Source organism: Miscanthus floridulus, chromosome 17 (genome assembly GCF_019320115.1).
Source record: "Miscanthus floridulus cultivar M001 chromosome 17, ASM1932011v1, whole genome shotgun sequence".
Taxonomy (NCBI): Eukaryota; Viridiplantae; Streptophyta; class Magnoliopsida; order Poales; family Poaceae; genus Miscanthus; species Miscanthus floridulus.
The window spans coordinates 27,559,157-27,587,156 of NC_089596.1; positions in this window are offsets into that span (position 1 = coordinate 27,559,157).

Sequence of the window (28,000 nt, forward strand, 5' to 3'; positions counted from 1 at the left end):
AATCACATGGGATCAGTTCAAGTCTGCTTTCAGGGGAAATTACATTCCTCCTGGTCTTATGGCGATCAAACATATAGAGTTCATGAAGCTGACTCAGGGAAACAAGAGCCTGAACAAATACCTGCAAGCTTTCAACAACCTTGCAAGGTATGCTACCGAGTTTGTGGACACAGATGCCAAGAAGATTGCAAGCTTCAAGCGGGGACTTAGCCCCAAACTGATGAAGACCATGGGAAATTGCAAGTGCGCTCATTTTAATGAGTTTGTGAGTGATGCTTTATCGCAAGAGAACAACAATGCTGTGTATGCTGCTTCAAAAAGTCGTAAGAGGGCCTATGAGGCGGGTGCCTCACAATCTAAGGCTCCCGTCGCACAAAGGGCTCCATTCCGTCCTCCAGCATCAGCCGCCAAGTTTCGCCCCCCGCAGAAGAAGAATCCCGCCAAGACTGGGTTCCGCAAGGCATTTACAGTTGCTCTTCCCAAGGGCACTACCAGTCAGGGCAGTTCCAGGGCTCCACCAAGCAACATGCCATGCTGGAACTGCAATAAGACAGGCCACTGGGCAAGGGAATGCCCTTACCCTAAGAAGAATAATTACCAGGTTGGCCGTCAAGGACAAGTGAACCACACTAATATTACTGAGATTCCTTCAGATGAGGTAGTGACTGCCGGTAAGTTTCTGATTGACCAACACCCCACAGTTGTACTCTTTGATTCAGGTGCTTCGCATTCCTTCATTAGTCCATCATTTGCATCCAAGTTTATGCTGAAAACATATACTGTTGAGGGTGAGGGTTATTGCATTAGGGCTGCCAGTGGTATTATCCCAACCAAGCTGGTAGTTGGGGACGTACAATTTGAGATAGAGGGGCGAAGTTATCAGGTTGATTTGGTAGTTTTACCGGGGCTAGGTATCGATGTGATATTGGGAATGAACTGGATGAGCCGTCATGGAGTGCTTATTGATACGTCAACTAGAGTAGTCATGCTCAGAGATCCTGGTAATCAGGAGGGTTTTCTAGTACAGTTACCCAAGGACATCAATCTTTCTTGCATGACCAATGCGGTGCAAGCAAAGTCTATGGCAGATATCCCTGTCGTGTGTGACTTTCCGGATGTTTTTCTCGATGATTTGCCTGGATTGCCCCCGGATCGAGAAGTAGAGTTCAAGATAGAGTTGCCTCCTGGTACAGCTCCCATATCTAGAAGGCCATATAGAATGCCTCCCAATGAACTAGCTGAACTCAAGACCCAGTTGAATGAACTGCTACAGAAAGGCCTTATCCGCCCTAGTTCATCTCCGTGGGGGTGCCCAGCCATCTTTGTGAAGAAGAAGGATCAATCTCTACGCATGTGTGTAGATTATAGACCCTTGAATGCAGTTACAATCAAGAATAAGTACCCTCTGCCACGCATAGATATTTTGTTTGATCAGTTATCTAAAGCAAAAGTCTTTTCCAAGATTGATTTGAGATCTGGGTATCATCAAATCAAAATTCGGCCTGAGGATGTCCCAAAAACTGCATTCTCTACAAGATATGGTCTGTATGAATACCTTGTTATGTCTTTTGGATTGACCAATGCCCCCGCACATTTTACGTATCTGATGAATTCAGTGTTTATGCCTGAGTTGGACAAATTTGTGGTGGTATTCATAGATGATATCCTGGTCTATTCTGAGAATGAAGAAGATCATGTTGAACATTTGTGGGTGGTTCTTACTAGATTGCGAGAACACCAGCTGTATGCAAAGTTCAGCAAATGTGAATTTTGGCTTCGTGAGGTACCTTTTCTTGGACACGTGTTGTCCGATGGTGGAATTATGGTTGATCCCACCAAGGTGCAAGAAGTATTGAACTGGAAGGCTCCCATCTCGGTGCATGAGGTTCGGAGTTTTCTGGGGTTGGCTGGCTATTATCGTCGCTTCATCCCAGATTTCTCTAAAATAGCCAAGCCTATGACTCGATTGCTGCAAAAAGACATGAAGTTTGTCTGGACTCCTGAATGTGATGTGGCTTTCCATACCCTGCGAACTCTTCTAACATTGGCTCTGGTTTTGGCACAACCGGATATCGAGAAACCTTTTGATGTGTTCTGTGATGCATCAGGTATTGGGTTAGGAGGTGTTCTTATGCAAGAGGGTAGAGTCATCGCTTATACCTCTCGCCAACTTCGGAAGCATGAAGTGAATTATCCCACGCATGACTTGGAACTCGCTGCTGTTGTTCATGCTTTGAAGGCCTGGAGACATTATCTGCTTGGCAATGTGTGCAACATCTACACTGATCATAAAAGTCTCAAGTACATCTTCACTCAACCAGAGTTAAATATGTGTCAGAGAAGATGGCTCGAGTTGATCAAGGATTATAACCTTCAAGTGCACTATCACCCTGGCAAGGCAAACGTCGTCGCGGATGCCTTAAGCAGAAAGTCTCATTGCCACTCGTTGATTGAGAGTGATGTCCATTTGTCAAAGCTCCTTCATCCTGCAGTCCTGCACAACATCACTGTCAGTTGTACTCTACAGAGTCGAATTATCGAGCTATAGAAGACAGATGCAGGTGTGTTTCACATCAAGCGCAAGATGAAAGAGCAAGAAACCAAACATCTTCGAGTAGATGAGGAAGGCGTGTTATGGTTCAAGGATAGGTTAGTAGTTCCAAAGGATAGAGAGCTCAGAAACCAAATCATATCCGAAGCTCATTCCTCTAAACTATCTATTCATCCTGGTAGTAGTAAAATGTATCATGATTTAAAGCCTCGATTTTGGTGGACCAAAATGAAGAAAGAGATAGCCGCTTATGTGGCTAGGTGTGACACTTGTTGTTGGGTCAAGGCTGTGCACATGAAAGCTGGATTACTTCAGCCACTCTCTATTCCAGGTTGGAAATGGGAAGAGATAAGTATGGATTTTATAGTTGGACTCCCTACCACTCAGAGGAATTTTAACTCAATTTGGGTAATTGTGGACCGACTGACCAAGTCGGCACACTTTATTCCTGTCCGCATAGACTTTCGTCCAACCGACTACGCGGAGTTGTACTTCAACCAGATAGTCCGACTTCATGGGATCCCTCGTACTATTGTCTCAGATAGAGGACCTCAGTTCACTGCTCGCTTTTAGGAGCACTTACACAGGTTATTAGGGACTAAGCTCGTAAGAAGTTCTGCCTATCATCCGCAAACCAATGGGCAAACAGAACGAGTAAATCAAATCTTGGAAGATATGTTGAGAGCTTGTGTCATCTGGCTAAGGGCTCATGGGAAAAATGGTTACCCCTAGCTGAATTCTCGTACAATAATAGTTATCAAGAGAGCATAAAGATGGCACCATTTGAAGCATTGTATGGCCGGAAGTGTAGAACCCCGTTGAACTGGGTAGAAGCCGGTGAAAGGAGATATTATGGAATTGATTTCGTTCAAGAAGCTGAAGAACAAGTCCGTACTATCCAAACCCACATGGCCGCAGCTCAAGCTAGGCAGAAGAGTTATGCTGATCGACGTAGGAAACCTATTGAGTTCGAAGTTGGAGACTTCGTTTATCTGAAAGTCTCACCTATGAAGAGTGTCCAACGCTTTGGTGTGAAGCGAAAGCTTGCGCCGAGATATGTTGGTCCATTTGAAATCATTGGACAAAGTGGTAAAGTGGCGTACAAGATTCAATTACCTCCTGAGATGAGTGCTATCTTCAATGTCTTTCATGTATCCCAATTAAAGAAATGTCTTCGCGTCCCTGAAGAGAGAGTTCCATTGGGGGATATCGAGTTAAAATCAGATTTGACCTTTGAAGAAAAACCGGTTCGAGTGATTGACACTCGTGAGCGAGTGACTCGGAGTTGGGTAGTCAAGTTCTATAAAGTCATGTGGAGCAATCAGGGTAGTGAACGCGATGCAACGTGGGAAAGGGAAGACTATTTGAGGGATGGTTATAAGGAATTCTATCAACAATGGTACGCTTTTCAAATCTCGGGACGAGATTTTTATAAGGGGGGAGGGCTGTAACACCCCTGGTGTTTAGCTTCCACATTTGCACTGCATTTCATAAACATGAGCATCATGCATCCATTCGTGAACTTATAGCACATGAAACATAATTTCGAAACATTGCAACGTGTTGTATATTTCATGTGTGTTGTTCTTTTAGGAAATGTAAAGTGTGCAACACTTAAGTGCAACATGTGCCACTCACTTAGTGAAACAAGATTAGTTAATACTATGCAACAAGATCATGAAACGTGTGAAACATGACTATGAAACAATTGTAACATTTCATGTGTTTTTCATTGTTTCAGTACATACCTTGCTTGATTCTGGTGTGACCAATGTGTGGTGTGGTTAATAATCATCCTAAGTAACTTAGTTACACCTAGAATGTCTTTTGGAACATTGTTCATGTTGATCACTTCGCCTAAATTAGGTTTCCAAGTCATGGTTGACCAATTTGGACCCCTAGAGCTCCTGTGTTTGACTGTTTAAAAAGTGTAGCTTAGGATGTTTGCATGTCTGAGCAACCTAAAGAAAAGTTGTAGAGAATTATATAAGGAACAAAAGTTATTTTAGGGCCATCTCATGAAAATGTGCACAACATGTTCAAAAATGGTCCACAAGTCAGTTTTGAGATCTATGTTGAAACTCTGAAAATTTTCTAAGTCTGAAACCGGTTTTCAGTTTCATGACCTCAACCTTGGCTTGATATAACTCGTGATCCATGGAGAGTTAGCTGTTGATTTCTAAATAAAAGTTGTAGCCCTACTATAGCTCTACAACTTTCATGTTCATTGTTTCTTCTACCTCGTCTTGGTTTAGGAGTTAATCGGTGTTAAACTTGCCCTGTCAGTCGGCACCTTTGAGCTCTGAATCGAAAAAGTTCAGACATCTACAGTGTTCACCGATTCAGAAACCAGCCGACGCGTGGTGACACCCGTCGCCGGTCGTCTGACCGCGCGGCCACGCGCCGCGGACGCCCTGGCAAGGCCAGCCACGATGGGCACACTAACACGCGCCTGACCGACCAGTGCACCAGCTCAATTTTTCATTTCGTCGCCCCACAGCGCGCAGCAAGCGAGCTCAGTCGCTCCTCCATTGCCGCCGTGAGCTTCGGCAAGCTCCCGCGCCCTCACCACTGTGAAAACGCGCACTACACCTTCACCGAAGCTCCGCCGAGATTCCCTCTTGCTCGTCTTCATCTCCGCGCGGTCAATCGACCTCAGGTGAGGCCGCTGTCGGCGTTCCCGTGCCGTCGCACCCTCGCCAGAGATGGCGCTCACCGCGGCCAGCGCACCAGCGCACCACTCCTCCATCCTTAGCCCTCGTCTCGTCTTCCCCGTCATGCGCTGATGCTCGGGTGATGATGTCACCACCCGCGCCGGTCCAGCCAAGCCAGAACACGGCCACGCGCCGCCGTGCGCCATGGCTGAGCCGCCGAGCTCCGTGGCCGGGGTACCTAGGGGTCGGTAGGGTTTGCGGTTAGGGTGCCAATCGACGCTGTAGGTCAGGCGGTCACGTTGGTGCCGTTCTCGTCGCCGGTGAGGTCACCGTCGGCGAGCTACGCCGTCTTCCACATGTCGCAGCCGCCTCCTCTGCTTTGCTGCCGCTGACCAGTGGGGTCGGCTGACAGCCGGGTCCCACACGTCAGTGGTTGTTGTTCTTAAGGTTAGTTCAAAAATTCTAGTTTTTAGTGCTATTTTGTAAATTTTGTAACTCCTACTTGGTAGATTCAAATTGAGTACTTCCAATTTTGTTGGACTCACTGTTAGGTCTAGTATTTAATAAAAATATATCTTGAGCATATTATGTGGAAATTTTGGGTGAATTAAATAGGAACTTGAAAAGTGTTTTTGAATGCATGCAAACTTGTTTAAATCATATCTTGAGTTTCTGTGATCCAAAAATTATGAAATTTTGTGGGTAAGCTAGTATTGTATAGTAGAAGCTCTGGTTAAAATTTGAGAGTCATTGCATGTGTAGTTTTTGAGTTATAGATTTTCCTTTTATCATTGGTAGATACTTGGGTGAATTTTAGTAAATTAATTATGAATCCTATGGCCATGAAACTTGGTAGGTAGTATCTTGGTACCTGAAAGATGCTAGGAAAAATATGAAATCTGTTGCTTAACACTTTTCACTAAGGTTTCCTAATTATGCTATTTTTAGCCATTCTGCCTTACCATTTTTGTGTAGGTTGTTATACTTACTCAAATGGTGTGAAATTTTTATGGTAGTCTACTTAGAGCATGTAGTGTCTACTGTAATTTTTGTAGAATTAATGGGGTAGTTTTCATATATGTTTACTATTTCCACTAATTAATTAAATAAATTAAGAAAGGTAGTAAAAGAAATGTTTTGGTGATGAACACTTTACTTTCTGGTGTTCTTGTGATATGTGTGATATATCAGTAAAGTTAGTTTTGTCCGATTAAGTGTTTATATCATAAGTTAGTAATTACTTGTTTGCATTATGTCCCTCTGGACAGATCTGGGGACTTTAGAAAGCTCCCCATGATAATTTGGTTTTCTGTGATTGTGATGAATACAAAAGTTGTATATAATGTATGTGTCTAGCTCCTATCAAAATTTGAGGGCAATTGGCCCAGTAGTTTAGAAACTACAGCTGTTTAAAGTTAGGTTGCAGATTTTGCTTATTCTCTGCCTTGTGAGGATAGAATTCTGTTGATTTATGAATTCGACCTGGTAAAGGTTTGAATCATGCTTTGAGGTCTGAAATTGTATTGTAGACAATTTTATAAGCTTTCCAGATTGTCTTGTTGCATATCATTTGGATTTATAAATCTTCAGTTATGACTAGTTTACTGCGCCGCTACATAGTATTCATTTTTGCTGAAATACAAATGCTTGAATGTATGTTGTTGCAAGGTTCTCGTTGATTGTGTAGGGGTTAGCCTAACTTGAGAATATGCTTAGGTGCAGGTGCTAGGTCATTAACGGAAGATGAGCAATTATACCTTAGGTTGTATAAACGTGGTAAGTGAAAGTGATTTGAATAGGGCTTAAGTTGGAATCTGCAAACTACAGCGAACATGTGCATTCCCCGAGCATCCCCGACATTCGTACATGTGCATCCATGATATTTATCTTGTGCATTCATGCAATAGGTGTGCCGGAGGGAGTGACGTTGCTGGAGTTCGAGGGAGCCAACCAGGAGGAGGAACCCGAAGTGCAGGAAGCCGACGAAGCAGTCGCCGCGGAGGAATTGCCCGAGTGCCCTGACCACCAGCCTTCCTCGTTCCTGAAAGGCAAGCCCCAGAGCATATTAAGCCTCCTATGTTTTCACAAATACATTGAGTATCTTTTATTGTTGATGATGCATTAAGTATAGGAATTGGTTGGAACCAATTGCTGCATTATATATCCTTCCTTGTCCAGATATCGCACTGGAATCCCATTTAAGTCCAGGACGGGTTAAATGCTTAGCCATGCTTAGTGCGGTAGAAGTCAGGTGATTTCCTGTCACCTGCGAGCTTTAGGATGAGGTGGATCACGGTTGGCTATATTTGCTATCGTGGAAAAGAACCATGTAAATAATGAATTAAGACCGGGCGGGGTCTTGTGTAGGTTTGAACATAGTGACTCCGTCTGAGTCGTTTAAGGACTGATACGCTGTACGTCCTCATGTCATGTTGAACGCAGCCTAACACTTAGCTGGCCGGATAAGTCGTTCCGACCGCGAAGCCTAGTAGCTCGATTCAGGCCGGGAACGCGAGCAGTGGCGGCACTCTGGAGGTAGTAAGGATGTGCGGAGAGCCATTGGCATAAGTCCAAGGCGGGTTAGAGTCCCGAACAACCTTGGCAGAGTGGTTCTCTGAGAATGCCGATCTGTTCAGACCCGCGACTCCTGAATTGTACCAAAGGTGACTTGTTGCGACCCTGACGGGGGAAGCAGGGTTTGTGTTTAGGAATACCCCTCCAGCTGGATAGGAATCGATTCGAATCGCCGTCTCTCCCGGATAGTGAGAACTTGACTGAGCAGCGGCAACGTAGATTCAATTAATTTAACGATATGGTTAAATGGATGATGATAAGGTTGCCACAATGAATACCTGATATGGTTATTAATGTTTGCACCCTAATAAAATGATTGCTTAGTACAGGTGCTAATATAGATGACAGGTTAATGGCTAAAAAGTTACTGCTAGTTCAGGTTAAGAGTTGATCAATATTACTTATTCTTTTCTGCAAAAAGAGAATGTCAGCCAGCTCCACTACATTAAGCTATGCATAATCCTTGGTGTCATTTGTTTGGTTTTCGACGGGTAAGTCTAGCTGAGTACATTCCCGTACTCAGGGTTTATTCCCTCTTGTTGCAGATGACCTTCTATATCGGGGTTTCTGCAAGTATTGTCTCCACCCGGCGGGTGATGAGGACTAGATCATGGGCATGATCTCCTTTCTCTTATCTGAATGCTTTTGCGGTCTGTGATCAGCGAACCAGTATGTGTATTTGAACTCGGTGTGTGTGTTAAACTATTTGCTTCCGCATGTTTTACAAGACTCGTTTTGTAATAACAATGACTCTGTGATGATGTAATCTATTTGCGAACATCTGTGAAATGTTGTAACGTACGATATGTTATGTTGGATTACTGTGATCTTGGTTGTATGCAAGTTGGTTTGAAATCCTTTGAGATTTCGGTTGACTACCGGGTTTATATGGGCTCAAGTTCGAAAATTTGATCGTTCCGGCGATTGTTTTTGTACTTGTGCTCTTATAAATTGGTCGGTTCCGTGACAGTTTTGATCATGAAGTTTTTTGTTTATTTTATACTTTTCATTTTTTTGAAGGGTCAAAAATTTGATTCTAAAGTGAGACATGAACAGGCTTTTCAGAAATCCAGATCAAACCTTTGTGATGTGAAAGCATCTAGGCCCCTAGTTGGATTTCGGTGATTAATGACAATACAAGATTACTATGACTAACGTGTGTTTTGCAGAGGCAATTAAGTTAGGTCATGGTAATGGAGATCGATTGGGCAATCGAGGTGGTCATGCCCCTACGATGGAAATCGTTTTGATTTTCAAAGGATGGACGACAAGGTTAAGGATAACTAGTTCTATGTGTCGATTGGAGTTGGAGAGACACTTAGAGTAGTTTAGGACTATGTTTTTCCTTTGGCCGTACTATTAAGGGGGTATGGACGGGTAGTTTGACCTAGGTGAGTCTAGTGAGTTAGGTGTGGTGCACACTTGTTAAAACTAGCACTAGGTAGCTCCTCAATATGCCTAAGATCCTTTGGAGCAAACTTCATTCACATATGATCGAGAGTTGGAAGTGAATGGAGGGTCAAATGCTGACCAGACGCTGGCTCCAGTGCGACCAGATGCTAGCCGCAGGGTCCAATCAGTTCATTTGATCAAGGAGATTGCGTTCGGTGCGACTAGACGATGGAGTGGTCAATTGACCGGACGCTGAGGTCCAGCATCCGATCGACTCTAGTAAGGTTCTAGAGAAGGAATTCTGCGACCGGACATGTCCGGTCAGTACTGACCGGACCCTGAGGGTTTAGCATCCGGTCGAGTACAGTAAGGTTCTAGTGAGGGTTTAATGCGACCGGACATGTCCAGTCAGTGGTGATCGGACCCTGACAGCGCTCAGTCAACAATTAAACACTGGTGTGTGGGTTGAATTGACTGGAGTGTCCGATCAACATGACCGGAGCGTCCAGTCACCCCATAGAAGCTCATAACGGTTCGTTTTTAGGCTGCCTTATAAATAGAAGCTCCACTCGTGTGTGGAGTCACTTTTGCTCATTCCAATAGCTAAGAAACACATTTGTGAGTGCCAAGAAGAGCAAGGTCCTAGTGAGGTGATTGAGATTTGAGAATCCAAGAGAGTAGCCTCATTAGTGAATCAAGAGTAGCAAAGTGTGCATCCACCGTTCTCATTAGGCTTCGCGTGGTCAAGTGAGAGTTTATGCTTGTTACTCTTGGTGATCGCCATCACCTAGATGGCTTGGTGGTGATTGGGAGCTTGGCGATCACCCGACAGAGCTTGTGGGTGACCCAACTCAAGTTGTGAGCGGTTTTGGGTGATTCACCGCGACGGAGTGTCGAAGAATCAACCCGTAGAGAGCACTTGATCCTTGCGCGGATCAAGGGGGAGCTACACCCTTGTGCGGGTGCTCCAATGAGGACTAGTGGGGAGTGGCGACTCTCCGATACCTCGGCAAAATATCGCCGCATTCCTCTCTCTCTATTTACTTTGAGCCTTTACTTTGAGCATTTACTTTGAGCAATTCAATACTTGTCTTTACTTCATAGAATTGCCTTGCTAGAGTAAGTTTGGAACATAGGTTGCAAGTCTGTTGTGCATTAGATCAATAGAAATACTTTTCTAGGCACAAGGGGTTAATTGTGCTAACCGTAGGATTTAATTATTGCAAGAAAATTTAGAATTAGCCCAATTCACCCCCCTCTCTTGGGCATCTTGATCCTTTCAATTGGTATCAGAGCCTTGTGCTCATGTTTTTAAGCTTAATCGCTTAGAGCAAGATGTCTCATGGGGATGGACCTCCTCCTATCTTTGAGGGAGATGACTTTCCATATTGGAAAATCCGCATGGAGGTGTACTTAGAAGCTCTAGACGTGGGTATACTTAGAGCCGCCTCACAAGGCTTCCCAAAACCTTAGGATGCTACTAACTTACAAGGCGATGTGGTTAATTATGAAAAGTGGAATGCAAAGGCTTGAAACACCATCTTTAGAGGCCTTTGCAAAGATGTGTTCAACCGCGTAAGGAACCACAAAGACGCCCATGCACTATGGTCAGATGTTTGTGCGCTCCACGAGGGAACCAAGAGTGAGTGTGAGGAACGCTATCATCTTGTAATTAAAAAGCTAAATTCATTTGAGATGCTTCCTAAAGAAAGTGCTAATGAGATGTATTCACATTTAAATGTTCTTGTAGAGGAAGTCAATGGGCTTGGACTTACTCAAATGTCACCATCCGATGTTGTGAGAAAGATCTTGAGTGTTCTCCCCATTGACAAATATGGGCATATTGTGACCATGCTACATCAAGGTGATCTTTCCGCCGCTACACTGACACAAATCTGGGGAAAGATCAATGCTCATGAGATGTACATGCACATCACACCACAAGATGGCTCATCCTCTACCAAGAAGAAAGAGAAGGATTTAGCATTCAAAGCTAGCCAAGATAAGGGCAAAGCAAGAATTGAGTATGAGAGCTCAAGTGATGAAGAAGATGATGATGAAAGTCTTGCTCTCATGGTGAAGAAGACCGCCAAGATGCTAAAGAAGTTCAACAAGAGTGGCATCAAGTTCGATGGCAAGAAGAAGAAGTTCTTCACAAGCTCAAGAAGAAAGCCAATCTCCGAGATGGATTGCTATAATTGTGGAGAACTTGGCCATCTAGCTCATCAATGCACAAAGCCCAAGAAAGACAAGTTCAAGAACAAGAACAAGGGCAAGAAAGATGACTCAAGCAATGAAGATGAAGATGAGAAGAAAAAGAACAAGCCATACAAGAAGAGAGATAGCAAAAAGAGGGACTTCTACAAGAAGAAGAAGAGTGGAAAGGCCTACATCGTCGGTGATTGGCTCACGGATATTGATTCATCTAGTGGATCATCCGATGATGATAGTGACAATGAGAAGGTGGCCACCATTGCTATTGATCTTCCATCTTCATCGCCACCATCACCATCATCCTCTACACACCTATGCCTTATGGTCAAGGGTGAACGCAAGGTAACTAATAATGATGATAGTAGTGATGATGAGCAAGCTAGTGATGGTGATAGCGATAGCGATGCTGATGATTCACCTTCATATGATGATCTTGTCAAAATACTAAGAAAATACACTAAGATCATTAGAAAGAGTAGAGCTAAAAATGAAAAGCTTGATGCTAAAAATAATTCACTCTTAGCAAAATGTGATACATTGGAAAAGACTAATGATGAGCTTAGAGAAACAAATGATGCTATATCATCCAAACTCAAGGAGCTCAAATCTTCTAAGAAAGAGCTTAAAGATAAACATGATAAACTTGAGTGGGTGCACAATGAGCTCATCACTAGCCATAACAAGCTAAAAGATGAATATACAACTCTAAAGATCAATTATGATACTCTTGTTATTGCTCAAGAATTTTTACCAAATGAGCCACATGATGCTACTAACCATGTTGCTAAGATTGATATAGCTACATCATGTGATGATTTAATTGATGAGAGCATTGAGCAAGGATCTAGTGGCAAAGGCAAGCAAGTGGTTGAGTGCAATGACTATGATGTGTATGTCAAGCTCAAGAGTGATAATGAGAAGCTCAAGAAAGATCTTGAAGAGATCAAAAGCCACAACACCATTGTGCTAGAAACTCTTGATCATGATGAAGAGTTGATCCTTGAGAATGAGAAGCTCAAAGAAGAAAATAAGAAGCTCAAGGAAGAAAAGAAAGATGATGCTCTAAAGGAAGAAAATAAGAAGCTCAAGTTGGAGAAAGAGCATCTCAAGATTGGGTTGAGCAAGTTTGCTAGAGGCAAGCACCTCCAAAGTGAGCTACTCATGAACACCGTCATGAAGATGGATAGAAGTGGCATTAGATATGTGGCAAGTTTAGAGAAGAAGGCTCAAGTTCAACAACAACAATCAAAGCCAAAGCCAAAGCCAAAGAGATGTTTTGAGTGTGGACAAGAAGGCCACTTTGCTCATGAGTGCCAAACTCCACCACCACAACCCTTGCCCAAGCATGCTAGACCCTTTGCCTTCAATGCTCACTACATGCTTAGAAAGGATTCTAGTGGAAAGATGAAAGTCATGTTCTTAGGACCCCCTAACAAGAATAGGCCTAAGAAGATTTGGGTGGCTAAGTCACTTGTTGAGAAGGTGAAGGGCCCTCAACAAGTTTGGATTCCTAAAGCTTGAATCTCTTTTGTGTAGGTGAACTACAAGACCGGTGGAAGTCATTGGGTTATTGATAGTGGTTGCACTCAACATATGACCGGTGATCCTCGTATGTTCACCTCACTAGATAAAGAGGTAGATGGACAAGAGAAAATAACTTTTAGAGATAACTCAAAGGGCAAGGTTAAAGGATTGGGCAAAGTGGCAATATCAAATGATCATTCCATCTCTAATGTGCTATATGTTGCTTCATTGAGCTTCAACTTGCTATCCATTGGACAATTGTGGGATCTTGGCTTCCAATGCTTGTTCACCGAGAAAGAGGTTGTTGTATCCAAGGTAGATGATAATCAAGTAATATTCAATGGATTTAGATACAACAACTTATATCTAGTGGACTTCACCTCCGAAGATGCAAATTTAAAGACTTGCCTATTCACCAAAACAACACTTGGGTGGCTATGGCATAGAAGACTTGCTCATGTTGGGATGAGCTCACTCAAGAAGCTTATGAAGAATGATTTGGTGAGAGGGAAGAAGGATGTGAAGTTTGAAAAGGACAAGCTTTGTAGTGCATGTCAAGCCGGCAAGCAAGTTGCAAATATGCATCCAACCAAAGCTTTCATGTCAACCACAAGAGTGCTAGAACTCCTTCACATGGATTTATTTGGACCAACAACATATAAGAGTTTGGAAGGAAATCTTTATTGTCTTGTGATTGTTGATGACTATTCAAGGTATACATGGGTATTCTTTCTTCATGACAAATCCGAAGTTGCATCTTGCTTCAAAAAGTTTGCCAAGAGAGCTCAAAATGAATTTGAAGTGAAGCTCAAGAAGATAAGAAGTGACAATGGAAAAGAATTTGACAACACAAACATTGAAGCTTATTGTGATGAAGTTGGGATCAAGCATGAAGTCTCCGCAACTTATACTCCTCAACAAAATGGTGTAGTTGAGAGGAAGAACCAGACTTTGATCACTCTTGCAAGGACAATGCTAGATGAGTACATCACCCTCGAAGCTCTATGGGCGAAAGCAATCAACACCGCATGCTATGCATCAAACCACCTATTCCTTCAAAAGTTCCTTGGCAAGACACCTTATGAGTTGCTCAATGGGAAGAAGCCGAACATCTCCTTCTTTAGGGTGTTTGGTTGCAAATGCTACATCTACAAGAAGCGGCAATGTAACACCCCAAGTGCTTGTCACCAGTTAAGCTGTGGGTTTGAGCTCAAACATGACAAATTAAGTGACGATGAAGATGTCAAGGTCAAACCTTTGGAAATGAGCCCCAACCTAAACTCGGATATTGCACCCTTGCTTTACATATAGGCCCTTTTTAGGATATATGCTTGGCTGGTGTTATTGGAATATCTTCATGTGTCTCACATCAATATCTATCTATATTGATCGCTGGAAAAGTTTCATGAAGTTTGGAATCAAAAAGTCACATGAAATGATAAGTTATATCCTTATTGGAATGACTTTACTAAGTGCTTGAATTGCACTATTAAGTGAATGGAAATGTAGGTCATCAACCAAACCTTGCAACCTTGCCCAAATGACTCTAGATGAACTCTACAACAAAAGTCATGAAAGGTTCATGTTGGGCAAATGCCAAGAAAATGCTCCAATGGATCAAAAAGGATAATCTAAGCTTTATCGTGATCCTACTTTGGTCAAAGTAGAACTGTAGGTTTTATACAAGTTTTGAAGTTGGACATTAAATAAAAGTTGAAGCTCATGTTATGTAGAAGAAACTTTGTTTTTGGAGTATACCATGGATAGGCTCGGAACCAAGTCTAGCAGTGGCTCAAAGTTGGAACCTGCTGCTGATTTCAGCACTTAGAAATATTCTAAGTCTAGAAATTCATCGACCTCGGCATTGGCGTCTCGCGTTCTTCGAAATTCGTTAAGCATCTCAAGTTGACCCCAAAATAAAAGTTGGAGCTAAGTTCATGGAGAAGATCATGTAAAAGGATGGCACTCGTTTGACCTTGTTATGACCCTCAATTTTGGAGTTTGTTAATCGCCGTCAATGCACTGACAATGCCAGTTTGGAGATTAAATTACCCATGGTTATGTTGCTCAAATGACTAGAGTACCTTAATGAAAAATGTAGAGTAGGCCGAGGTGAACAAACTTCATTTTTGGCCCAAGGTCTGATTCGGCCTGGATGTGGCCCAAATCGGCTCCCCACCTCACCCACACCGACCCTCGCCACGTGCTCGACGGTTTGCCTGTATGGCCGCCATGCACCAAGTGCGCTCCGCCATGGCCGACGCGCGTCCCACCTCAGTGCCACGTGTCTCCTTGTGCCCTGCTCCTCCATAACACGTGTTGGGGCTGCCCCATGCTTTCCCCGCTCGCTTTGCTGCTCCCTTCCTCGCGTGTCGCTCGCGCCCAGCACCGGGGCCACCATGGCTGGCTGGCCAAACTTGCCGCCGCAGCGTCCCTGCTGCCCTGGGCTCCTTCATGTTCCCTCGCGTGCGCCACCGGCTCTGCCAACCTCTCCTCATTCTCGTGCGCTCCTTCGTCGAGCCCACCTAGGCCAGGAGGTCGGAGGACCACCGCCGCCACCGCTGCATGCCGCCACCGTGCGTGGCCAGTGAAGCACGGTCCGTCTCCCGGCCATCCGTGGCAACCTTTGGGTGCGAATGGACCTCCTGGTGCTTCCCCACCATTCCCCCGCCACCGCCGGCCCTTCTTCGGCCGCCACCGGCCAATTCCGCGGCGTCCTCTATTTCAACCTCGCGTGGAGGACCTCGGGCTCAAATTCGAGTAAAGGGGAGGGCCTAAGTGCATAACCACTGACTCATATGAATAGTGCCATTGAGGACCTTTTTTTGCAGGAAATTTGCTAAAGTTTGGAAATTCATAGTAATTCATAGGAAATTCGTAAAATAGCAAATGAGGATTATTTGGAATCCTTGTGAAATTTTCTATGCAGTAGATCTATAATATGCATGTTTTAGTTTAAATATTCTACGGTAAAAATAGATTTGTGCAGTAAGGTTGTAATGCTAGTTGAATTTGTTATTTTCCATAACTGCAGATCTAGGGCTCCAAATGAAGTGAAATTTTTGTGGCATGCTACTCATGTGATAGTTGATGTGTGGTAAAACTTTCATGAGTATTGGAGGAAGGATGAGTGAGTTATTGGTTTATCTCGCTCTCACATGATTTCTTGCAATAGCAAATTGTCTTTTTCGTAGAGGAAGCTATACTTATGCAAATGGTATGAAATTTGTATAGTAGACTATTGAGAGGATATATGAGCTACTGTAATTTTTGCAGAATTTATTGTGCATTTTTGGTATATGTTCATAAATACACCTTGATGTCTAAATAAATTAAGAAATGCTTTAAGAAAATTTATTTAGAGGTGAGCACCATGCTTTATGGTGTTCTTTAGTCATGTGTGAAATGTTGGTAAATTTGGTTTTTCCCAATTATGTGTTTGCAACATAAGCTAACAATTATTTTCTTGCCGATGTGGGTTATGGACAGATCTGGGAACTTAGCAAAGTTCTTTATGATAATGTACTTTGTTGTGAAACTTGTTTATACAAAAGTTGTAGATAATTCATGTATCTAGCTTTTGTTAAAATTTTGTGGTATTTGGTATTGTGGTTTGTGAGTTATGCCTGTTTAAAGTTGGGTTTCAGAAATGGCTGCTCTCTGTCAATTATGGACCAGTTTCTGTAAATATAGAATTTCGACCCACTTAACTTGAGAATCATGCTAAGATGATTGAAGATGAATTGTAGAAAATTCCATAAGATTTCCAGAATGTCTTGTTGCATGGCTATTGGATTTGTATAACTTTAGTTATGATCCAAACATGAAGCTGTTGTTTCTAGTCCTGAAATAGACATATGCTAGTTGTGGTTGTTTACTCCATGTGTGGCTAAGTGTGGCTTATGCCCTTGTTGATGGTCAAGTTATGATACTTGTGACCTTGTAAAACCTGTGTCATGCTTGATGTGCTTGCTCTCTATAGTTAGTTGTGTGATGTTAGTTGAATAGCTATGGGTGTCTATGTCTTGCATAATCTTGTGTTTGTCTTGAATGTTTATGTGATGCCTCTTGTATTACCATTCTTCATATTCGTGCACTTGCATCTTGAATCTCATCTAGGTGCGCTAGATGAACCACGTGAAGGACGTGATGTTGGAGCCGAACCCGAGGACGGTGAATGGTGGACCTATCCTGAAGATGGAAGGACTGGACAAGTGCTAGGACGGGAGATGCTCACTTAGCGAGTGTCATCTAACTAACACTGACTCCGTGTGGGATCCCAGGCAAGCCCCGGAGCATTCTAAGTCTCCTACTTTATAAAAGCAATTATTTCTATATATGAGTTTATATATTGTTGCATTAAGTTGTAGGAGTTGATTGAAACCATTGATGCATTTATTACTATCCTTGCCTACCTTATTACCTTTTTACCCTATTAGGTCAGGATCGAATAACTGCTTAGCCTTGCTTAGACCGGTAGCGATCGGTGATATCTAGTCACCTACATTTATAGGTGGTTACTGGAAGAATTTAGCTATGGAAAGAATGATATTCTGAAATTAACCATGTGTGATGGATAATTGGAGACCAGACGGAAAAAGTTGTAGGCAACCAGACAGGGTTCTGGGGTGCTGTTAGTTTTCATCTGTGTCGATTAAGGACCGATCGTTGCTCGTCCCTCTTGTCATGTTGAACGCATGCCTCACATTTAGCTGGCCGAATAAAGTACCTTTCGACCGCGAAGCTAGTGACACTATTCGGGCCAGGATCTACATGGGTGCGCGTATTGGTGCTAATGGGGGTATGACAGGGATGCGAAGAGTGAGCCCAAGGGCAGGTGCGCCCTGATTCCTAGCAGTCGGGCGGTCCCTGGGTATTGTGGCTCTAGATTGTCCCGCGGCTACCTAAATAGTGTCCTTGGTGATCTAAGCTACCCTGGCAGGGGAAGCATGGTTTGTGTGAGGAATAAATCACTAGCTGGTTAGGAATCAATTCGAATCACCATCGCTCCTGGATAGTGAGCACTTGACTCGAGCTACGGCATCATAGTAATTATGATGGAACACTGATGGTTATCTGGATGGTATGGGATATGCTAAATCTAAGTTGGTAACTGGATGTTATTGGTTAATCAAGTGATTGCTATAGTATAGGTGCTTACCTAGATGGATAGGTCATAATAAAGATGATGCAAAGTACTTAAAATGGTTTCTTCATGATAGCTTGTGCTTTTCGCAAACGAGTCAGCAAGCCCACTAAAGAAAGCCTTGCATAATCCTTAGTGTCGCTTTATTTTTGGTTTATGACGGGTAAGTCTAGCTGAGTACATTCGAGTACTCAGGGTTTATCCCACCATGTTGCACGTGGAGTTCTCGACCTGTTGAAGATGGTGGCTAACCGCCGGTGGGCTCGGTGATTCTATAGTTACTTCTCATCTATATGCTTTTATCGGATGATGTCATTTATGCTAGCAATGTATTTGGAACATATATTAATGTAATCTTTTGAAAGCTATGTTGTTTTCACTAATCGGTTTTGAAACCCAACCTTGTACTATTATTTGTGAACCCATTTGTAATATTATTTCTACTACAACCCTGTGTATGTGATGTGTATTTGCTTAATCACACGATCTTGGTTGTGTTATTGATTTACCGAGGTCTTTCGGGACACTCGGCGGACTACCAGGTTTATATAAGTGAAAGTATGCGTGTGTCAACGTGTTAGCGGGGACAACCGTACTTGATCTTGTATAAATTGGGTGGTTCTATCATAGGCAACACCTAGGGAAGTTCCAAAGACATTGTGATATTGGTTTTCTTGTGGTTACTCATCAAAGTCCAAAGCATATAGAGTATTTAATCATGCCACCGGCTTGGTTGAAGAAACATATGATGTGGAATTTGATGAATCTAACGGCTCCCAAGGAGCAAATGAGAATCTTGATGATGTAGGTGACGAACCATTGAGGGAGGCTATGAAGAATATTCTGGTGGGAGACATCAAGCCAAAAGATGATGAAGATGATGTACAAGTCATTGATCAACCTTCTTCATCAAGTGTGCCACAAGATGGTGAAAAAGATGGGAGAGTAGAAAATGAAGATACTCATATCTCCCATGAGCAAATGGTGGTACAAGCACAAGATTTTGATGCTCCACAACCACCTCCTCAAGTGGTCAATAGAAGAAATGCACCTCTCCTACAAGATCATCCACAAGATCTCATCATAGGGAGTCCATCAAAGGGTGTAATGGCTCGATCTAAAAAACTTACTTCATTTATTGCTCATCACTCTTTTGTCTTTTGCTTTGAGCCTACCAAGGTAGAAGAAGCTCTTAAAGATCTGGATTGGATCAATGCCATGCATGAAGAGTTGAACAACTTCACTCGCAATGAAGTTTAGACTCTTGAAGAGCGACCAAAAGGTGCAAGAGTCATTGGAACAAAGTGGGTGTTCCGCAACAAGCAAGATGATCAAGGTGTTGTTGTGAGGAACAAGGCAAGACTAGTTGCAAAGGGGTTCTCTTAAGTTGAAGGTTTGGATTTTGGAGAGACCTTTGCACCGGTTGCAAGATTAGAAGCCATCCGTATCCTATTTGCATATGCATCACATCATGAAATGAAACTATATCAAATGGATGTGAAAAGTGCATTTTAAATGGCTTTATTAATGAACTAGTCTATGTTGATCAACCTCCTGGGTTTGAAGACCCTAGATATCCTAATCATGTTTATAGGTTGTCCAAGGCACTATATGGGCTTAAGCAAGCCCCAAGAGCATGGTATGAGCACCTTCGGGACTTCCTCATTGAGAAGGGCTTCACTATTGGGAAGGTCAACACCACACTATTCACCAAGAAGCTTGATGGGCATATCTTTATTTGTCAAGTATATGTTGACGATATCATCTTTAGATCATCAAATGAAGACTCATGCAAAGAATTTGGTGAATTGATGTCAAAGGAGTTTGAGATGTCCATGATTGGTGAGCTTACATTCTTTCTTGGCTTTCAAGTCAAGCAAATGAAATAAGGCATCTTCATCTCTCAAGAGAAATACACAAAAGATCTTCTCAAGAGATTCAAGATGGATGAATGTAAGCCAATCAAGACACCAATGCCTACCAATGGACATCTCGACCTAGATGAGGGAGGTAACCCGGTTGATCAAACCCTCTACCATTCCATGATTGGTAGCTTGTTATATTTAACCGCATCTAGCCCCAACATCATGTTTAGTGTGTGTATGTGTGCTAGATTTCAAGCTAATCCTAAGAAAACACATTTAATTGCCGTAAAAAGAATCCTTAGGTATCTTAAGCACACACCAAGCATTGGCCTTTGGTATCCCAAAGGAGCTATATTTGAATTAGTTGGCTATTCTGATTCAGATTATGCCAGTTGCAAAGTTGATAGAAAAAGCACATCCGGAGGGTGCCATTTGCTTTGTAGATCACTTGTGTCTTGGTCCTCCAAGAAACAAAATAGTGTGGCTTTGTCCACCGCCGAAGCGGAATACATTGCTGCGGGTGCTTGTTGTGCACAAATATTATACATGAAACAAACTTTGCTAGACTATGGTGTAGTTCTAGAAAAGGTACCTCTTTTGTGCGATAATGAAAGTGCGGTAAAACTTGCAAATAATCCATTTCAACACTCTCGCACTAAGCACATAGATATCCGCCATCACTTTCTAAGAGATCATGTTGCTAAAAATGGTATATCACTAGAAGGTGTAAGAACCGAAGATCAATTAGCGGATATCTTCACTAAACCGCTAGATGAGGCTACATTTTGTAGATTGCGGAATGAGCTCAATGTACTTGATTTTAGTAACTTCACTAAAAATTGAGCTTGTGTTCTCCCTTGCATTCACTGTAATATACAGCATGTTTAATTTTTGGTAATGCATATAGGGCTTGTCTAACATGGTTAAGATAACCGCCAAAAAGCATGTGAAGAAGCTTAACCTTGGATCAAACTTGACAAGCAACTAGATTTACTTACAAGTATTGCATATGCATGAATGTTGTTTTGTCGTTTTGTTCCATTTGCCCTCTTATTGCCTATTTTCTTAAAAAGAATTATAGTCTAAGGCAAAATATTTTGAAAAATATGAGGGTTTGAGAGAGGTCACTCACATCAGTGCCAATTGGTGTTTATTTGGATCTTATTTTAAGTTGGGACTTGATTGGGAACAGGCAGCGCGAAGGAACATTGAAGATTTGCTGAAAAAGAGTGATCGGACGCTGCACCAAACTCTGTAGTCCAGCGCCCGGTCAGTTCATAGGAGGTGAACAGAAGCTAAAGGTGTGACCGGACTCTGCGTTTGAGCGTTCGGTTAGGAAGGGTTCCAACGTCCGGTCGATCTACATGGCGTTAAAGGCAACTAACCGAACTCTGGCTGCATCCGGTCATGGACCACCAGACGCGTCCGGTTGCGATTCCAGAGGAATTGGACCTCTCTAGAATCGATCGGACGCTGGGTGGTAGCGTTCGGTCACTACCATCGGAGCGTCCGATCAGTTGATATCGTGTGGCATCAGGTCCCTTTCCTGTTTCCTTCTCCGTCATGTCGGGGGACCCTATTTAACTGAGCCATACCATTTTATTCCGCATCCACTCCTTGACCTATTCCACTGCCAACGCCATAGCTGCCGAGCCCCGTAGCCGCCGTCTCCAGTCGCCAGCGCGCCTACCGCCGCCAGCCAGTGCACCTACAGCCACCGTCTCCAGTCACCAGCGCGCTTGCCGCCGCTAGCCAGTGCGCTCGCCGCCACCAGCCAGCGCACCCACCGCCGCTAGCCAGCATGCCCGCCGACTGCTCCCACGCTGCCTGCACCTTGTCCAGAGCTGCTGCCGTGCCCGCTGCTCTTCGGTAAGGCCATGCTCTAGCATCCTCTTCGCTTGATCTAGATCGTTTTCAATGCTTTGACCTAAATTGCAACCAGGGCCATCAATTCACCGCTCAACCCTAACCCTAGCTGGTTCCGAAGGTTCCCCGCGTGATGTCTCTTCTCTTCTCGGATCGTCGGTTCGTCAGGTAGCAAGCCAGTCATTTCTATTTTGCATCTAAATTGCTTGCTCTAATAGGGTTTCGCATCTATTAGATATATCGTATTTACTCGTATATCCATCTATTCCATCGTGCAGCGAGTCGGCGTTATTGAGGTGTTAGTGGCAGTTGACAGTCAACTCGGAGCCAAGCTTGTGAGTACGGATCGAGGCCAATCCTCGAAAGTGTTAGTGGACAGTTGATCTTGTCAGCGACAGTTTCTCTTGTCAGATCAGATGGCTCGCACCATGAACATTGGTGGTGGTCTAGGAGATGATGATCGGAGGCCCCCGCCTTGCTAGCCTATAGGACCTAAAGGCAAGGCAATGAAGCAGGTTGCATCAAAGAAGAGGAAGTACCCTGTTGTAGAGACAGCCAGGGCAACAGCGGTTGCAGAGGTCGCCGAGTGTGCTGAGAGAGGAGGTGCCCGTAGTTTAGTTGTCATCGCAGATCATCTAGCACCAGACGCATAGGGCAGACTTGAGCGCGTTGAGCGTCTTCATGGTAGTCCACCTGGGACTGTCATGATGGAAGGACAACATCTTCCCGTTATGGATCCTCAGCCTCAGGGGGAGTCACAGTAGGAGTCACAGCAGCAGCCCCCACCAGCAGAGACTGAGCCAGCTCAGGGGACATAGGAGGGACAACAATCATAGCATCCTCAGGAGGGTGAGGAGGGCCAGCAGGCCAAGGAGACCGAGCAGGCACCCCAGCCACAGCTACGCCGCTCTAGTCATACCAGTGTTCCAGTCCCACTGAGGCTAGCTACTCAGCATAGGGGATCACATCCACTGCCCAAACCACAGGGTCCACCTCTAGTGACCCACCTTGACTTGAGGTCTGCCATGGCCAAGCAAGTCCATCAGCTGAGGTTTGTAGAGTTTGAGGTGTGGTTTCCTCAGAGGAGGGATGAGAGAGCAGCAGAGGGTTTCTATACACTGCTCTAGGAAGACTTCTACAATGCATATCTGAACAGTGGGGCAGTCTTTCAATCTTAGAGAGTCTGCAATATTGAGGCTATTGTGGCAGTAGTCGGAGAGCATATCTGCCCCTACTTATCATATTTGCCGGGGCTGACAGATCTGATTGGCCAAACAGGATTGTATGTAGCATCTTGGGTTCGATAGTTCTATGCTTCGCTCTACATTGACCCGCATCATAACTTTATACACTTTGCATTCAGAGGCAGAGACTACAGGGTGATGAGTTTTAGGGCCAGGGAGATCCGGAGGCTACAGGAGCAGCCTGTCAGGTTATATGAGGTATGTTATGGACAACAAGAGCCTCCCAGGCGTCCTCATGGAGGTTTGGTGCCCCCTATAGATCTTGTGCACCATTGCTTCAAGGAGCCCTTTGGTGAGGGGTCGAGGAGGAACCCCAGTGACCTTACTCCTATAGCTCGAGTGCTAGAGGCTATCATTAGGAGGACACTACTTCCCAGGTTGGGATACAGAGAGGGCTTGACTCGCCTCTAGCTTTGGCTTCTCAATGCCCTGATGCAGCAGACAATGTTCAATATTTGGGATCTTCTTCTGTCTGAGATGGAGGACACGATAGCTGAGGGCTTCAAGGGTCGCAGGCAGCTTCCATATGCACATTGGATCACATTCCTGATGCTTAAGGCTGTGCAGGTCAGGACCCTAGAGATGGTTGCCGAGTACAGAGGTGCCACCATTGAGTTTCTAGCTTACAACATGGCACAGAGGATCAGGCATAGCACACCACAGGCACCCGCTCAGCCTCACCATCATCCAGATGTACTAGAGTCAGCAGCTCAGCAGGACAAGATTATTAGAGGTATAGCTGCTACTGAGGAGGAGCAGCTTCAGGCTCAGGAGGAGAGGAGCGAGTCTAGTGATAGCTCAGATGACGACTACCTGCCTATTCCTCAGATGCCTCCACGTAGACACGATGTAGAGGCCGACAGTTCTAGCTCAGCTCCACCTGCACCATAGACGGACCCCGCTTTGATTGCTATTCTTGAGCGGATGTAGCAGGATTAGGCACGATAGGCTCAGGAGACCACTGCCAACTTTGCATAGTTTCAGGCTTGTCAGGATGAGTTCCAGCACCAGCAGCAGGTCCTCTAGCAGTAGCAGTAGCAGATGCATTAGCAGCAGTTGCTTATGCAGTAGCAGCTTATGGGATTTATGTAGCATGTAGTAACAGCACTTGGGGCCCCATAGCCACAACTCTCGCCCTAGATTGCTCAGTCTGCCACCACTACGACGACTCCAGCAGTACAACCCAGTAGGCTTTAGAGTCAGGGACAGCCTCTAGCTCCATTTGCTTCCCCCATAGTATAAGTGTCCTAGTGGTTATCCTCGATAGTGGTAGCCCCATGTTTCACACCATATCAGATAGGCTTCACACCGTATCAGTCACCCTCGCTATTTGTGCCTGACATGTCAGTCTCTAGGAGTCTTGGAGCATCTTTTAGTGAGTTGACAGGCATGCCTACACCGCCACATATGCATGCCGCTGGTCCTTCTACAGCAACTCCAGTCCTCATGACTACTCAGAGGCTCCCATCTTCTGTCGCATCTTCAGATCCTACGACAGATGTACCAGCCGCATCACTGGCAGCACCTACCCCAGCTCAGACCCAAACCACTTCAGCGACGCTTCCAACCACAGAGGGTTAGTCAGTATAGAGCTTAGGGTCAGATGATGATGGCGCTCAGTTCTAGCTTGCCCCTCGTACCTTAGTGCTTGGCTCGTCCGCTGCAGCCCCACCGACTGACCCTTAGGTTTTGGTGTTTGACGCCAAAGGGGGAGAGGATTCGAGTATGTAGACTCAGGGGGAGCGACGTTTAGGGGGAGCCTAGTTAGCTATTAGTCTATTATATACATTTGGAGTTTTATTTGTGTGATACACTATTACTATTATGCATTCATGTGTTTACTTTTCATGCATACTATTATATCTATGTGATAGTGATATCTACGTGATTGTGATTTATGACATGTGTGCTCTCTACTTTGAATTCCTTTATATGTCATATCACTTGTGTTATGCTCATTTACCTTTGCTTCCGCATTTATACTCTGATGCAAATGAGCTTCATTACTTGTACTCTTGCTTATTTCATATCCTTTGAGTACATCGTGTTGGCTTGGATCATATAAGCTTGCCTAACTCTTTTGTTCTTATTGACAAAAGCTTATATGAAGCAAGCATGTCAAAAACCTCACTCTTTCACATACTCTAGGTAGTATTGTCATCAATCACCAAAAAGGGGGAGATTGAAAGCATCTAGGCCCCTAGTTGGATTTTAGTGATTAATGACAATACAAGATTACTATGACTAACATGTGTTTTGCAGAGGCAATTAAGTTAGGTCATGGTAATGGAGATCGATTGGGCAATCGTGGTGGTCATGCCCCTACGATGGAAATCATTTTGGTTTTCAAAGGATGGACGACAAGGTTAAGGATAACTAGTTCTAAGTGTCGATTGGAGTTGGTGAGACACTTAGAGTAATTTAGGACTATGTTTTTCCTTTGGCCGTACTATTAAGGGGGGTATGGACGGGTAGCTTGACCTAGGTGAGTCTAGTGAGTTAGGTGTGGTGCACACTTGTTAAAACTAGCACTAGGTAGCTCCTCAATATGCCTAAGATCCTTTGGAGCAAACTTCATTCACATATGATCGAGAGTTGGAAGTGAATGGAGGGTCAAATGCTGATCGGACGCTGGCTTCGGTGCGATCGAACGCTGGCCACAGGGTTCGGTCAGTTCATTTGATCAAGGAGATTGCGTTCGGTGCGACCGGACGCTGGAGTGGTCAAGTGACCAGATGCTGAGGTCCAGCGTCCGGTTGACTCTAGTAAGGTTCCAGAGAAGGAATTCTATGACCGAATGCGTCCGGTCAATACTGACCGGACCCTGAGGGTTTAGCGTCCAGTCGAGTACAGTAAGGTTCTAGTGAGGGTTTAATGCGATCGGACGCATCTGGTCAGTGGTGATCGGTCCCTGATAGCGTCCGGTCAACACTTAAACACTGGTGTGCGGGTTGAACTGACCGCGTCTGGTCACCCCGCAGAAGCTCATAACGGTTTGTTTTTTAGGCTGCCTTATAAATAGAAGCTCCACTCGTATGTGGAGTCACTTTTGCTCAATCCAACAGCTGAGAAACATGTTTGTGAGTGCTAAGAAGAGCAAGGTCCTAGTGAGGTGATTGAGATTTGAGAATCCAAGAGAGTAGCCTCGTTAGTGAATCAAGAGTATCAAAGTGTGCATCCACCGTTCTCATTAGGCTTCACGTGGTCAAGTGAGAGTTCGTGCTTGTTACTCTTGGTGATTGCCATCAACTAGATGGCTTGGTGGTGATTGGGAGCTTGGTGATCACTCGGCGGAGCTTGTGGGTGACCCAACTCAAGTTGTGAGCGGTTTTGGGTGATTCACCGCGACGGAGTGTCGAAGAATCAACCCGTAGAGAGCACTTGATCCTTGCGTGGATCAAGGGGGAGCTACGCCCTTGCGCGGGTGCTCCAACGAGGACTAGTGGGGAGTGGCGACTCTCCGATACCTCGGCAAAACATCGCCGCATTCCTCTCTCTCTATTTACTTTGAGCCTTTACTTTGAGCATTTACTTTGAGCAATTCAATACTTGTCTTTACTTCATAGAATTGCCTTGCTAGAGTAAGTTTGGAACATAGGTTGCAAGTCCATTGTGCGTTAGATCAATAGAAACACTTTTCTAGGCATAAGGGGTTAATTGGGCTAACCGTAGGATTTAATTATTGCAAGAAAATTTAGAATTAGCCCAATTCACCCCCCTCTTGGGCATCTTGATCCTTTCATGATGAATCAACCGTTGCAGGTATTTTTATGTACATTTTCATTCGAAGATTTGTGCTTCATAACTTTGTAATACTTGTTCAAAATTGTTCATATTGTCGTGAAATTGTAGGCAAGAAATTAGAAGTAAAGTCGGGTGAGGAAATTTCAACACCTTCGCATGCAAAACCTCAAGTGGTGAATTTGAATAAGAACCAATCTGAGAGAAACATTAAGAGTATTGGCATGGTTCTAGAACATGATTAGAGAGCCGAGACTTCTGTGCAATCTTTCCAGTCTTCTTGTGTTATGGTTTCATTGTTCTGTTGTGTTACCAATATTTGTAAAATGATATTTTTGTTGAAGTATAATGTTTTTGTATTCCTGATGTCATTTATTTTTTCTTACAAGGGTGGTAATTTGTTTATAACTGCTGCTCAACTTCATGATCACTCTTCGTACGGTAAGTGCTCGAGTTTAAGATTTGTATTTGGGAGTTCATCAAGTGGAGCATTTCCTCGTAGTGGTTTTCGGTTTCGTCCATCGAATACCTATAACATAGATTTTCCTGCAAAAGTGTGTAACTCAAAATTTGGGTGTGCTATTGACGAGATAATGTGTTTCACTGTTGTTATGTTTTATGCAGAGCATACCCTGTGGTCAAAGTAAGCACTTCTAAAGTTTCTTTTTTTTGGAGTTTTGTGTGTTTGTTTGTTTGTTGTGTGTGCGTGTGTTTAGTGACTGGTGGGGTTTTGTGTTCTTTACAATGCTATATTTTTTCGTAGGGAACATGTGTCCATTGAAAAAGTTGTTGCAACATTTGATGAGATTGGAACTTCATTTAGGAAGGACAGGAAGTGTACTGTGCATAAGCGTGTGATGAATCTGTTTTGTCATCTTCTTTTTAGAGAGAGTCATTCGAAGTATAGTCAGAAGCATTATTTCTTCAGTACTATGGGGGTATGTTGTTGTTTTATTATGTTTGTCTCTTGAAAAAAGCATTTTTGTAATTATTTGTGTTTTAACATTGTCTTTCTTTTTTTGTAGTTATTTATGTATAGCACTTCTTTATGAATTGCAGTCAGTGTCTATCTCCAGAAGATTATCTTCATAAGACTTGTGGTAAATCTTTCAGGCAAGCCAATGATTGTTTTAAATTTATTAAATCCAGCTATGTAAGTACTTCTCTATTCATTTTTTTCTTTTTTCAAAATGTCATTTATTGTCTTGTTATAATTTATGAAATTTGCT